The sequence below is a fragment of the Aquarana catesbeiana genome, linkage group LG04 (assembly GCF_042186555.1).
Source record: "Aquarana catesbeiana isolate 2022-GZ linkage group LG04, ASM4218655v1, whole genome shotgun sequence".
In the NCBI taxonomy this organism is placed as follows: Eukaryota; Metazoa; Chordata; class Amphibia; order Anura; family Ranidae; genus Aquarana; species Aquarana catesbeiana.
In genome coordinates, this window is record NC_133327.1 from 594694397 (window position 1) to 594707497 (window position 13101).

Here is a 13101-nt window from a genome sequence, read left to right on the forward strand (position 1 = left end):
TTAGATGTTCCTGCGTTAAAGCAGGTTTAGCTGTGTTTACAATGCCTAGTTGGATCCTCTTGTTCGCTAAGTCTCCATTTACGCCAATGCGTTTTTTCATGCTTTTTGCACAAACACAGTACATTTGTTTAGCATGGGTTCCTTTGGAACACGTTGACATCAATTCATTTTTGTGCCTCTGCATTTTTGGAAAGGGTCGGTGACTTTTTTTAAATGCAAAATTAAGCTTTTTTTGCATTTTTGATTTAATAGACTTCAATGGAGAAGCTGCAGAGAAGCATGTAGTGCATTTTTACCATGATTTGCGTTTTTAATCTGCCCTATAACAAATTTGCCCAAAAAACAAAAAAAAACAAAGACCGCAAGTCGCAGTAAAAAAACCTGCAAAAAGCACAGTGAAAAACACTACAGAAATGCTCAAAAGCAACATGCATAGATGTGAATAGAGCCTAAAGGGATATGAATGCAGGTGTGACACCTTGCAGAGCAGGAAACACACATGAAGATGGATGCCAAAGTCAAAACATCGGCTGAGTAATGTAAAAGTAACATTGGCATATGGAGGAACTTTATTACTCATAAGTCCTCCAAAACGATCGATATGCGATCCAAAAATGGATCTGATCAGCAAGCATGCTACTTCTAAAAATACATTTCCTATCATCAAATCCACAAATAGGATGCATGTGAATTAGGAGGTCCCTTGTTTTACCTTTTATTGTCATTATTGTCTTGATGCAGCACATTAATGTTTCAATGTATTTTGATTAGGGATGCACCGATACCATTTTTTTAATAATGAGTACGAATACTGATACTTTTTTTTTTTAGTACTCGCCAATACCAATTACCAATACCTACCACAACTGTTTTGTTTTAACTTCAGCTGTCAGCAATGGTACAAAGTAGAGCTGCATGACTGTTTCATTTTTTTTTTTTTATTCATTGAAGTGTATTTTTCCCAAAAAATTGCGTTTGAAAGACCACTGTGCAAATACACTGTGACATAATATATTGCAACAATTGCCATTTTATTCCCCCAAGGTCTCTGCTAAAAAAAAAAAAAAATATATATATATATATATATATATATATATATATATATATATATATATATATATATATATATATATTATATTATATATATATAATTATAATGTTTGGGGGTTCCAAGTAATTTTCTAGCAAAAAAATCTGATTTTAACTGTAAGAAACAAGTGTCAGAAAAGGGTTTAGACTTTAAGTGGTTAAACTTCCTGCATATTCACACAGAAGTTTTATCCCTTTGATCTAAGCTGGAAGAGTTACAATGTTGTGAAAAACTTGGCAGACTGCCAGAGTGAGAAAATAACTCTCTATACTTGTTACATGAAAGTATTGGGAAACTCTGCAATACAGATCTCAGGGGTGTTGAATCGAGATCGCGATCTTTTAACGATTAGTTGTGCAGCTCTAGTACAAAGCATTGAAAAGTTATTTACAAATGAAATAAATAGGTTTTTTTTTTTTAATTTAGCACTTTTTCAATGTCAAAATGTGTAAATATATGTTAATATATATGTGTAAAAATATTCACTAACAAAGTAAACAAAAAAAAAGTTTTAATTGTTTATCGTTTATAAAATAGATGTGAACAAAAGAAAAAAAGCAAGAAAATAATGAAATGGAGGAGAATATGGAGTTAATTAAGGCTGATTAGAGTAAATTAAGGGTTATTAAGGGGTTAAACAGAGGAACATTTGTTCATCCCTTTGTTCTGCAGATGAAGAAACAGAAATATACAAAAAGAAACAATGTTTCTTTTTATTTTAGTGTTCCAGGGCTGAGCAATGTTGTTAATAAACATTGGGCTGCTTTTTTCTTTTTTTTTTTTTTTTTTTTTTTTTTTTTGACAGCTCCAATTACCGGACTTCTTTAACACTGGGTAGAGCTGCACAATTCTGGCTAAAATGAGAATCACGATTTTTTTGCTTAGAAGATAGATCACGATTCTCTCACAATTCTCGCAGTGTAACATCATCTTTCACATTAAAACAAAAAAAATTGGGCTAACTTTACTGTTTCGTTTTTTTTTTTTTTTTTTTATTCATTGAAGTGTATTTTTCCCAAAAAAATTGCGTTTGAAAGACCGCTGGGCAAATACAGTGTGACATAAAATATTGCAGCAATTGACATTTTATTCCCTAGGGTCTCTGCTAAAATATATATAATGTTTGTGGGTTTCAAGTAATTTTCTAGCAAAAAATATTGATTTTAACTTAAGAAACAAGTGTCAGAAAAAGATTTAGACTTTAAGTGGTTAAACTTCCTGCATTTACACGTTGTGAAAAACTTGGCAGACTGCCTGGAATTTTTTTTCACACAGAAGTTTACATCCCTTTGATCTAAGAAGGAAGAGTTAGTTACAATGTTTCAAGTTAGAACTTGGCAGACTGCCCAGATGTTTTCTTTTGACAGCTGAGTGAGCAGATAAGTCTCTCCACCTGTTATATGAAAGAATCGGCAAACTCTGCAATAGAGATCGTCAGGGTTGTTGTATCGAGATCACGATTTTTTTAAGAATTAATTGTGCAGCTCTAACACTGGGGAGACCCACTGACAGCTCAAAGAACCGAGCCTGAAAGTATTGGTGCATTTCCACGAATACCGATACTTGTGCAAATACTTGGTATCGGCACCAATACTAGTATCGGTGCAACCATAATTTTGGTCACTAATGAAAATTACCAGAATGTATCTACTGGTCTGCAGGGATCAGGCTATAATTATATTACATCAGTCTGTCTGAATAGGTGTAAAATATACAGTGGATGCCTGACATCTGTGGATATCGTGTTCTATTTGGAGATACTACTTTGACTATTGGACTGAATAATTTATGGAACTATGAAATCCAATACTCCCCATATGGGGAAAAAGTTAAAGCAGAACTTTACCCATTACAACTTGATCTAAAATAATGTTCTTTAGTGAGGAATATACATTCCACATTAATAATTATACTACCAAAATAAGTATAAGTATAGATTTACTAAAACCATATAAGTCAATCCTAAACACTTTCAATTTGTATGCAATCAGGCAGGCCCCAGCACTACATAGTTGAAGGTAAATCCAAAGGAAATCGAACAACAAAAGTTGTATAGTGTGTATCCAGCTTTACAGTCTACTGCATATCAGAGCCAATTAGGTGTTTTGGTAGTGCAAGCTGATAAGAGGAGAGGTAGAGGGATGAGCTTGTCAGTGTGCTGCTTCTCCTTTCATCTCTCCTCTGTCAGGCAGGACTGTACTGTGCAAATCTCAGGACTGGATGGACAGATTTACCAGTCATCTGGCAGGTAAAACAGCTCTCATGTACAGTATGTATGTCATCTTCGCATTTAACAGTTTGTCTGAAGTTCAACTTTAAAGTGGATGTAAATTCCACTCATTTTTTGAAATGTTTAGGAGATATTCACAAGCGATGCTGCCACTGATGTCACCGGCGCATGCTCTCTGAAGGGACAGCATACCCATGCTGTACCTACAGAGCTCTGTCCTGAAGCAAAGGGCTCCCGCATGCATACGCGGTAATGATGTCACCGCGGCCCCGGCCAGTCATACAGCCAGAGCCCGCGAACCCGGAACAAAGACCGGGTGAAGATGGAAACAGCTGGGAGCTGCTTTACAGGTAAGTGTGTCATAAAGTGCTAGTATGCACTGCACACTAGTACATTATGACTTAACCCTGCAGGGGGGGCACTTTATTATTGTTTTGGTGGAAGTTTATTACTGCTTTTAAAGCATTACTAAAAGTTAACTTCTTTTTATTAAAATAACAAACATGTTATACTTACCTGCTCTGTGCAATAGTATTGCACACAGTGGCCCCCGACAGCACTGTCTGCCCCCACCGAATGCTGGTTCTCCAGCAGGACCATTCGACAGTTGACAGGGCTACACATGTACCCAAATTTGTCTGGTCCCTGCTGACCTGGCGAACTTCGATTCCTGTATACCCAGTTTTAGAATTCCCCCACACAGGGCACCTTCATAGAGCAACATTGTTCTTCTGGGGGGAGGGGAGTGTTAGATGGACTTGCAGGTTGCACTAACAAATTGAAGACAAACTCCAGATCACACTTTATGAGCAGTTATAGCACCAGTTTGGTTCCTTTGGGGACAAAGGTTTTACATAAACAAAAGCTGATCATTGTGTGCATCCCTGTCAGTAGTAAATGGTTTGTCTCATCCCTGTAACTGCTACATCTGCAGGATAGCTTATTCTGTTGAAAAACAACAGACTTGCTGGCCATATCACCAGGTGAAAATAAAAGAAAGAAAGTCTAAAAAGAAAACAAATGCATCCACCACATCTAAGAACTGATAAGCTTAAAAAAAATAAAAGGTTTGCCTTTGGGGTTAAATTGCTTTAAGAAGTCATGGAAGAAATAAAGTATTAACGCTTTCTGAGCACAAATTGTTGTCTTTTATGGCAAAGCCCGCATGCATGCTCTCCCCGCAGAATGGTACAGAGGACGTGGCACACACGCATCATCTCATCGGCGCCGCTATCATCTCATCGGCGCCGCTACCATCTCATAGGAGCCGCTACCATCTCATAGGAGCCGCTACCATCTCATAGGAGCCGCTACCATCTCATAGGAGCCGCTACCATCTCATAGGAGCCGCTACCATCTCATAGGAGCCGCTACCATCTCATAGGAGCCGCTACCATCTCATAGGAGCCGCTACCATCTCATAGGAGCCGCTACCATCTCATAGGAGCCGCTATCATCTCATAGGAGCCGCTACCATCTCATAGGAGCCGCTACCATCTCATAGGAGCCGCTACCATCTCATAGGAGCCGCTACCATCTCATAGGAGCCGCTACCATCTCATAGGAGCCGCTACCATCTCATAGGAGCCGCTACCATCTCATAGGAGCCGCTACCATCTCATAGGAGCCGCTACCATCTCATAGGAGCCGCTACCATCTCATAGGAGCCGCTATCATCTCATAGGAGCCGCTACCATCTCATAGGAGCCGCTACCATCTCATAGGAGCCGCTACCATCTCATAGGAGCCGCTATCATCTCATAGGAGCCGCTACCATCTCATACTCGCCGCTATCATCTCATAGGCGCCGCTATCATCTCATAGGAGCCGCTATCATCTCATAGGAGCCGCTATCATCTCATAGGAGCCGCTATCATCTCATAGGCGCCGCTATCATCTCATAGGAGCCGCTATCATCTCATAGGAGCCGCTATCATTTTTTTAACCAACATGTTGTAGCTCCAAGATATCCCCCCATGTATGACCGGCCAGGAGCAGCATTGTCCCCATCCCCTGAACACTAATGGATCCCCTCACTGGACATAATAAGAGCATCACCTGGTGAAGCCTCCTGACCTGAGCCCCATAGTGATCAGCAGGCTCCTCTCTGGATGGACTCTGAGATAATATTAATGATAGGACACATGTACACAGCTGGTCAGGGCAGACACAGAGCCTGTCCTTACTAACACTGGAAGACAGACGTATACAAGGCTTCACCCCACCGGAGCCGCCTAAGACGTGTCACTATTCACAGCTGTGTAGGCCTCACTGCAAGCCAGGGACTCTCCCTGGAAAGTGGCCGTCCTACCCCCTCCTGGTCAGGCCTGATCACCAGCAGTTCCCGGCCTCTCAGAGCGGAGATTCCCACCTCTTTTCCCCCAGCAGTACCTGCAATCACAGACGGCAGCACTTCGCCTCTTGTCCAGCAACAGCAGCATTTCCCAGTGCGGCCAGAGCCCCGAGCACCGGTGTTGTGCCGAGAATGGTTCCCCGTCGAAATCTGTTCCCCCTGTCTCTCGGCGGAGATCGGAACTCCGCCTCTCCAGCCCTCTGCACTGCCGCTCCTCCTACTCTTCCCCGAATACTAAACATCCTTCTACCGTCCCTGCCCCCGTGCGCGTCCCCTGTACAATGTTATTAGGCACAACACCGGCACCACGGCCCGGCATGCACCGCGCCAGGCACCGGGGGAGGAGAGGCTGACAGGGAGAAGGCAGGAAGAGGCTGAGGAGAATGGCCGAGCTCCGTCACTGGGGCCTGGGCACCTCAGACACTGCTCTGCTCATGTTCACAACCATTCCTCATAAAGTGTCCCTGTCATAGCAATGTACTAACCCACTATTCCCCCTGTATCCAGAGTAAAAGTGTCCCTGTCAGCAATGTACTAACCCACTATTCCCCCTGTATCCAGAGTAAAAGTGTCCCTGTCAGCAATGTACTAACCCACTATTCCCCATGTATCCAGAATAAAAGTGTCCCTGTCAGCAATGTACTAAACCACTATTCCCCATGTATCCAGAAAAAAAGTGTCCGTCAGAGCAATGTACTAAACCACTATTCCCCCTGTATCCAGAATAAAAGTGTCCGTCAGAGCAATGTACTAAACCACTATTCCCCCTGTATCCAGAATAAAAGTGTCCCTGTCAGCAATGTACTAACCCACTATTCCCCATGTATCCAGAATAAAAGTGTCCCTGTCACAGCACTCAGAGAAAAGTACTAAACCATTACCCCTGAGTATGAGTGTTGGGCGGAGCTGCACTAATCCGATGCAAGCGTTGGAGAATATGCGTGTTGGGCGGAGCCACACTAACCCGCCGAAGGCATTGGACTCTGCCTGGTGGGCGGAGCTTACTCTAATCCACATCAGGGATTTGGAGTCTGCGTGGTGGGCGGAGTTTACACAGCCAGGGAAAGCAAGGTCGCCTAGGTGGTGGGCGGGGCTACGCTAAGTAAGGGCGGAAAAACGTCGTCTGCTAGCCAATTGACAGTGAGAGTACGACAGCAGGTGGCGAGAGCGACCAATAAGGGAATTATTAGGCCAGAATAGACAGGGCGTGCGGCCAATAGCAGTAGAGATTTTGAATAGCATCCCCGGGAAGGCGGATCACTGATGGTGGCGGGCATGTGAGGATAACATGGGAGCGATGTAAATCCATGGAATTCACTAATAGAAACTGAAATGAGAAGTGTATTGTTGTGAACAAGAAGTAGCATTATAGAGAGATTGTTAATCAGAAGGTAGCGTGGCTGAGCGGTCTAAGGTAAGAGCTCCAGTCTCTGCGGAGTCATGGGTTCAAATCCCATAGAGGTCTAAGGCGCTGGAGAAAAAGCTCCAGTCTCTGCGGAGTCGTGGGTTCAAATCCCGCCGCTGCCTATATTCTTTTTGCTTTGTCATTAAAGAGGAATTGCAGTCTGCTCACATAATAATTTGTAATTAAAACATCTTTGCCATTCTGAAGCTTCCCTCCAACCACTTTGCATATTATTTTATATATACTGTACTTGCCAAATACCCTGCAGAATCCTCCCTCCACGGAGTCTGGCTGCAACCATTTTAACTGTGGGCAGCTGAAGCTGCTGCCTGGATTTACACAGAGGCACACCTCCAGCTCTGCAGCTCTCATTGGCCCTCTTATGATTCCCCCCCCCTTCCTGGCAAACTCTCCAGAGAGAGAAAGCTGTGCATGATGTCATAAGCCAAGGCTAGAAACAGGAAGTGGGCTGTATAAGATATTTGGTGGCAGAATAAAAGAATAGGATTGTTTGCCCCCCCCCCTAAAAAAAAAAAAAGTACCACCAACCGCCACTGGTGTCAGGAAAGGTAGGCTGTGATTGGTGATGGGGGGAGCATGTCAAGAACAGCAGGCTGTGATTGGCCCCCACAAATAGAGATTTTTTTTTCCTTTTTTTTTTTCCTTTTTTTCCCACAAATAGAGATTTCTTTTGGTGGTATTTGATCACCTCTGCGGTTTTTACTTTTTGCGCTATAAACAAAAAAAGAGTGACAATTTTGAACAAAAAGCAATATTTTTTACTTTTTGCTATAATAAAATACCCCCAAAAAATATATATAAAAACACATTTTTTCCTCAGTTTAGGCCGATATGTATTCTTCCACATATTTATTGTAAAAAAATCTCAATAAGAGTATATTGATTGGTTTACGCAAAAGTTATAGCGTCTACAAAATAGTGGATAGATTTATGGCATGTTTATTATTAATTATTTTTTTAACTAGTAATGGCGACGATCTGCGATTTTCATTGGGACCGCGACATTATGGCGGACAGATCGGACACTTTTGACACTATTTTGGGACCATTGGCATTTATACAGTGATACACTGTACTACAAATAGCCACTGATTACTGTATAAATGACACTGGCAGGGAAGGGGTTAAACACTAGGGGGAGATCAAGGAGTTAAGTGTGTTCCCTAGGTGTGTTCTAACTGTAGGGGGGATGGGCTCACTACAACATGACAGAGATCACTGCTCCTGGTGACAGGGAACAGTAGATCTCTGTCATGTTGCTAAGCAAAACAGCGAAATGCCTTGTTTACATAGGCATCTCCCCGTTCTGCCTCTCCTCGCCGCAATCGCAGGCCGCTGGCGAACATCGAGTTTGCTGGACCCACGGGCACGCACCCGCAGCACGCAGTGGGCGCGCGCCTACTAGGCAGCAAACTCAAAGGGACATACAGGTACGCCCTTTTGCCTGCCCATGCCATTCTGCCAGCGTAAATCGGCGTGCGGCGGTTGGCAAGTGATTAAGGCACCAGTCACGCTTGTGCGACTTGTCATGTGACTTTGGACATGACCTGTCGCAGCCCATTCTTTTCAATGGCATACATTCAGATCAGTGCGACTAAGTGATATTGACGTCCTGTTTTTTTTTTGTTGTTTAAAAATAACAAACATGTTATACTTATCTGCTCTGTGTAAGGCCCGGTTCACACTGGTGCGATGCGAGAACCCTGCAAATCCACTGCGGGTTACCACATTGCACCGACTCGCATGGCAGTTCAACTGCCATATGCGAATCGCTGGGGAGTGTCAATACATTGTTAACGACACCCCCAGTTCAGCTTGCATATCGCACTGCGAACTGACAGTTCGGACATGAATCGGATTGCACAGGTGTGAACAGCCATGCGATCCGATTCTGGTCCGAACAAAAAAAAGGTCCTGTGCGTGTTTGGACCGAATGCGGTGCGATATCAGCCATACTATCTGTATGGCTGAAATCGCATCACATGTGATATGAACAGCAGTGCGCTGTGAATCACATGCGATGTCTGGCATCGCACCAGTGTGAACCGGGCCTAATGGTTTTTCACAAAGCAGCCCAGATCCTCCTCTTCTCGGGTCCCCTGCCTGCGCTCCTGGCCCCTCCCTCCTATCGAGTGCCCCCCAGAGCAAGCAGCTTACTATGGGGGCACCCGAGCCGCTCCCCTGCCTTGTGTGTCCATTCAGACATGGAGCTGCAGCTTGACACCGCCCCGCGAGGGGCCCTCTTACAGGCGCCATGTACAGCTGATTTTCAGCTGTTCCGCTTCGGCTATTTCCGCCGGATCCTACTGCGCAGGCGCAGCGCCTGCGCAGTAGAGGGGGGAACTTATCTGCCGAACGGAATTTTCTCGGCAGAACAGTCTCTATGGATGGAGGTCTCTCATGCGCTCTCTATGGAACTCTCCGTGTTGCGCATTTGTCTAGAGGACGCGTCTCCTGGGTAACGGGAAGGGGGGGCGGTGCTAATTCGCAGAAGGCGGTGCAGCCCCGTGTAGTGGGCAGTCGCAGCAGTGGGCGGAGCTTTAACTCACAGAAGGCAATGGGAGCAGTGGAGTGGGCGGAGCTTCAAGCCGCCACTGAAGCCTACGTGTAGGCGGGGCTCAACTCACAGGAGGCATACCAGCCTAGGGGTGGTGGGCGGGAAATACTTTAATTTGCAGAAGGCACGGAAGTCTGAGTTGGTGGGCGGAGCTAAACGAGTTCACAGAATGCTTTGCACAGCCTACGTGTAGGCGGAGTTTCCAGAAGATAGCAATGAAGGAATAGGAGTATGAGCAGGCCCGGATTTACTCCCTTTGCCGCCCCAAGGCCGAGTCCTTCAATGCCACCCCCCCCCCACACACACACACGCACACACGCACACACACCACCATTCTCGTCCTTTATCGATGACTGCTACAATAGAGCAATTAAAAACATATCTCCACACACGAAAACACTGAAAATAACTGGCTTTAATTGTACAGACTGAAAATACTCTGTAATGCAGAAAATGCCTTTTAAAGATTATAGCAGTAAGAAACTCCCTAATATTTTTTAGTTCTAACTTTTTTTTTGGCAAACTCATCGATAATATCTTTGTAGGACAAAGTATTTAAAAGTTCTGACTCAATAGGAAGTAAAGCTAAACTGTTAGGTCTTTCTTGACCCAAAGATGATCGTAAATAGTTCTTTATGCAAATACATTTCATTCATTTTTATGCACCACAGCTCAGTTGCAGTGCATAGAAACAGTATGCATTTTGCACCACACTGCTCAGCCCTTTTACATCAGTGTCCTCAGTCCCCCCTTTACATCACGACCCCCTTTTACATCAGTGTCCTTAGCCCCCCCTTATGTCACATCCCCCCTGCCTCATTACAAACCCCCCATTACAGTCTGACCCATCACAGACTGCCCCCCCCCATCACAGACCCTCCCATCACAGACTGACCCCCCCCAAATCACAGACCCCTCATTACAGACTGACCCCCCATCACAGACCCCCCCATTACAGACTGACCCATCACAGACCGACCCATCACAGACCCCCTCATTACAGACCCTCCCATCACAGACCCTCCCATCAAAGACCCTCCCATCAAAGACCCTCCCATCAAAGACCCTCCCATCAAAGACTGACCCCCCAAATCACAGACCCATCATTACAGACTGACCCCCCATTACAGACTGACCTGACCCATAGCAGACCCCCCCATCATAGACTGACCCAAACCCATCACAGACCCCCATCACAGACTGACCCCCATCACAGACTGACCCCCCCAATCACAGACTGACCCCCCCAATCACAGACTGACCCCCCCAATCACAGACTAAGCCCCCATCACAGTCCTCTCTCAATATATAACTCCTTTACAGCACAGCATTCCCCCCTCCCCAAAGAACCCTACCTTATTCACACAAGACATGGAGGCTGGCCGCTCTGTACAACGGGCGGGACTTTTTACGTTAAAAGTGAGTGATTTATTGCTGTTACCGCCCCGCTGCCTAGCAACCAATCACCCACTTCTTAACTTAAAAAGTCCCGCCCTTTGTCTAGAGCGGCCGCGCTTCATGTTTTGTGTGAATAAGACAGGCAGCATGGGGAGGGGGCAGTGCAGTGATATTAGAGAAGGCACGGACCTGCCGCACCTGCCATGCTGCCAGGGCCGATCCTAGGGTCACAGACGCCTGGGTGCAGAAATATTTTTGGCGCCCCCACATGGGCGTGGTCATCTAACTCCTCCGCTTTACAAATGTTTCTATGGCAACGACTCAAACACAGAGATGCTCCCCTTAGAAGTCTTCGTTACCCTGGGATCCTCCCATGATCTCTTAACAATAAATAAAATACAGGAAGAGCGTACACTGAGACCTGAGATGGTCAGAGACTGCAATCATGGTACAGGAGATGGTCAGAGACTGCAAACATGATACAAGAGATGGTCAGAGACTGCAGATGTGATACAGGAGATGGTCAGAGACTGCAGACATGATACAGGAGATGGTCAGAGACTGCAGACGTGATACAGGAGATGGTCAGAGACTGCAGACGTGATACAGGAGATGGTCAGAGACTGCAGACGTGATACAGGAGATGGTCAGAGACTGCAGACATAGTACAGGAGATGGTCAGAGACTGCAGACATAGTACAGGAGATGGTCAGAGGCTGCAGACATGATACAGGAGATGGTCAGAGACTGCAATCATAGTACAGGAGATGGTCAGAGACTGCAATCATAGTACAGGAGATGGTCAGAGACTGCAGACATAGTACAGGAGATGGTCAGAGACTGCAAACATGATACAAGAGATGGTCAGAGACTGCAGACATAGTACAGGAGATGGTCAGAGACTGCAGACATAGTACAGGAGATGGTCAGAGACTGCAGACATAGTACAGGAGATGGTCAGAGACTGCAGACATAGTACAGGAGATGGTCAGAGACTGCAAACATGATACAAGAGCTGGTCAGAGACTGCAAACATGATACAAGAGATGGTCAGAGACTGCAGACATAGTACAGGAGATGGTCAGAGACTGCAGACATAGTACAGGAGATGGTAAGAGACTGCAGACATGATACAAGAGATGGTCAAAAACTGCAGACATGATACAAGAGATGGTCAGAGACTGCAGACATGATACAAGAGATGGTCAGAGACTGCAGTTCTTATGGACGTTAGTAGATAATGGCCGATCGGCCCTCTCACCTGACCCAGCGATACAGCAACGGTTCCTCTGATCAGGAGGCAGCTCACTCTGAATTGCCCGTGGCGACTCCGCTGGGTAGTACCCAGATCTGTATTCCTGCAATGACTCCATTCCTTTCTCCGCCAGGCATGGCGCCAGGCTGTGTGGCTTTCCCTCTGGGGGCGCAGGGAAGCGGGGTTCTCTCTCTAATGGTTTTCCCTCAGCACTGCCCTCTCCCTCTGGAGCCCTGGGTGTACTTTCCTGGGTGTAGACCCCCCCAGGACAAACCACCCCTCCCTTCATTAGTACAGACCCCCCCAGGACAAACCCCCCCTCCATTAGTACAAACCCCCCCAGGACAAACGCCCCTCCATTAGTACAAATCCCCCCAGGATAACCCCCCCTCCATTAGTACAAATCCCCCCAGGATAACCCCCCCTCCATTAGTACAGACCCCCCAGGACAAACCCCCCTTCATTAGTACAGACCCCCGGGACAACCCCCCCTTCATTAGAACAGACCCCCAGGACAACCCCCCCCTCTATTAGTAGAGACCCCCAGGACAACCCCCCCTTCATTAGTACAGACCCCCCGGACAACCCCCCCTCTATTAGTAGAGAACCCCCAGGACAACCCCCCCATCATTAGTACAGACCCCCGGGACAACCCCCCCTCTATTAGTAGAGACCCCCAGGACAACCCCCCCTCTATTAGTAGAGACCCCCAGGACAACCCCCCCTCTATTAGTAGAGACCCCCAGGACAACCCCCCCATCATTAGTACAGACCCCCGGGACAACCCCCCCC

At 45.8% G+C, this 13101-nt stretch overlaps 1 protein-coding gene across 1 annotated transcript in view; it reads right to left on the minus strand.

The window, feature by feature from the left end:
* Positions 1–6009, minus strand: part of VPS54 (VPS54 subunit of GARP complex) — a 226758-nt gene extending 220749 nt beyond the window's left edge. The window contains exon 1 of the mRNA XM_073628190.1: positions 5712–6009. The gene's annotated coding sequence lies outside the window, so the exon portion shown is untranslated. The remainder of the gene's footprint in view (positions 1–5711) is intronic.
* Positions 6010–13101: the final 7092 nt, after the last annotated feature.